Source organism: Montipora foliosa, chromosome 6, assembly GCF_036669935.1.
Source record: "Montipora foliosa isolate CH-2021 chromosome 6, ASM3666993v2, whole genome shotgun sequence".
Classification (NCBI taxonomy): domain Eukaryota; kingdom Metazoa; phylum Cnidaria; class Anthozoa; order Scleractinia; family Acroporidae; genus Montipora; species Montipora foliosa.
In genome coordinates this window covers 51,867,074-51,869,573 of record NC_090874.1, presented here as the reverse complement: position 1 = coordinate 51,869,573, position 2,500 = coordinate 51,867,074, and the positions used below count along the sequence as shown (strand labels likewise).

At 39.0% G+C, this 2,500-nt stretch overlaps 1 protein-coding gene across 2 annotated transcripts in view; it reads right to left on the bottom strand.

Moving 5' to 3' along the window:
* Positions 1–1,828: 1,828 nt before the first annotated feature.
* Positions 1,829–2,500, bottom strand: part of LOC138007691 (substance-P receptor-like) — a 29,227-nt gene continuing 28,555 nt past the window's right edge. For both annotated transcript variants that reach the window (XM_068854744.1, XM_068854743.1), the window contains exon 3: positions 1,829–2,500. This exon is cut by the window's right edge and continues 1,416 nt beyond it. The gene's annotated coding sequence lies outside the window, so the exon portion shown is untranslated.

Sequence of the window (2,500 nt, the reverse complement as noted above, 5' to 3'; positions counted from 1 at the left end):
ACAGAACAGTTCCGGTTATTTAAGGCAAACAACCGAAATTGTTCTGGGACAGAGGGTAGGGAAATGCCCGTGGTTTACCAGGGAGGATGTTGAAGATTCGGTCTGATCGACACATAACTAACAACTGCTTTGCGGTTGTTTCTTCTGCAGATTAAAGTTGTCCTTTCGTAATATGTGGTACACGATATTGTTTTGGTATCGTAAATCATTACAGTGTCATGGTAGATATCTTTGTTAGATACCCCCTGAGAAGCCATGTGGTTCAGTGAAGTACTTAACCCAGAACGATGGAAGAAAATAAAAGCAAATCGAGAAACGTTTAGCTTCAAGGCTGACAAGTTGATCATTTACAACTTTTTTTTCGTCACAACCTCCAGCGTGTACTCTAAGCTTCTGACAGCTTTCCAGGACCAATTTGCATTGAAGTTAACTTCTTTCCGGCGGGGTTAGTAACTGGATGGGAGACGTCAAAAGATGCAACTTGCTGTCTGGAACATACGACCAAAAATTATATTTTAATGCCCAAAAATGCGAACAAAGCAAGGCACAGATTTTGTTAGCCTGCCTTACATGTATGCAAAACAAATATTGACACAAAAGTAAATAAATATTGATATGTAGCTTTTAAGGAGAGCAGAAGGAACTTTCAGGAAGTGTCGATCGAGAATAAGACAATTTGCGAGATGAAGCCATCATAAATTTTGTGCAACGATTTTTGTACGTTCAATCTGAGTTCAATTTTTCTATCGAACTTTTGGCCGTACAAGTAAAATGACAAAATCGAAAGTGACACCGATTTTAGCGGCCGCCTGTGATCAAGTTACCTTGCGTGTTTAATACTGACAACTCACGAAACAAAGGATACATCTGTGACAAAATGACGGCAAGACACCGGCTTTTTGTTAGTTTACTTTTTTTCTTTCAATTTTTAATAAAGTTCGACAACATACATGCGCGTATTTAACACAAAGATCTCAATCGTTGATGTTAGCCCATGTGTCAGCTGAAGTTAAGCTCCTCTGGATGAGGTTAGTACTTGGATGGGGGACCGCTGCGAAGTCCCCGTGAAGGACATCAGTAATTCGTTTTTTTTAAAACTTGATTTCACTTTTTATTTTGTTTGGCCGTTGAAAGCTATTTTCTTATTTTCTTTCTGCGTCAAAACGGCTGAACAAACCGGTTCCCAAGAAATGTTGGAGTATTCGTGCTATGCAAAATACATCTAATGAAGTATTCGTTCTGTGCAAAATACCGTAATGTTCACAGCGGAACACACAAGTATAAGTACGAAGCAAGATCTAGAAATAGCGTAGAAAATTCTTCTTACCTTTAAAGCTTGTCTTTCTCAAAGAAAAAAACATCTGTCCACTTTATCGAATATTTTAATACTGTGTCAATCATGGCCGGCGGAAAGATTCCGCAATAAATAATTGTTTTCCTCGATCCCACAGAGCTGTGTCGCGGTGGCCGAGTGGTCTGACGCGCGCACATGATCGCCAAGCACAGGGAAAGGATATGGTTTCTAATTGGGGCAGGGAAGTTCGGATATACTGAAGAGTATAAAGGTACATTCACCCGATCAAAGCTTCATTCAATATCCGTGAGCTATGCACATTTGTGACTACTAACAAAAAAAAAAAAGTGTGACACCAGCCCGGTTGTAAGACGTGGTATGGCTTCCGCATTCCGCATTCTTTCGTGCTTGTTCATTTACTTTTCGTAATGGTTTTATCGCTTGTTTTGCTCTCCGGAAATTTCGCTTCCGTGCCGACAATTATTAAAATCCTTCCTTGTTTTATTTCTTCTGTATCATTGAAAGGTGCTGAGACCAAAGCGGATCAATAGAGCTTAGTTCTGTGAACAGCTAATCTTAGAGATGAAACGATCAGAGCCAAAGGCACAGCCATAACACATAACACCACAGCGTTGTATTTTATGAAGTTTCATCTAGAATGAGGGAATAAATTTCTAATCCATAAATACAATTCGTTTTAATTACAGAAATGAATACGATTTGCAATCTTTCCTTCTAATCTCAGACATGAAACGATCACTCCCCCAGGACCAGACACACGTACGGCCACAACACGCAACACCACAGCGTTTAATTATATGAAGTTTCACCTAAAACGAGGGAATGAATTTCCAATCCCTTAGTAGTAAAGATGGAATCAGTACAATTCATTTTGCATAAATGAATCCGATTTGCAATCTTTCCGTATTCTATATTCAGTCATAGCACGACATTAGTCTTAACACACAAAACCTGCTTGTCAGTGTTGACATCATGGGTCTCACCGTTTTGACATCCCACGTTAATCAACACGTTTTTGGATCTCAACTTGAATCGCATGCAAGTTACATGCGTCGAATGACTTGTTACTATCGGATAGGACATAGGAAACCGCTTTGGTCAATTCTATAATAAATTGGAAATTATTAATAAAGTACCAACAATTTAAACGATTTTTCCGCAAGTGTCATTGTAATATTGATATGA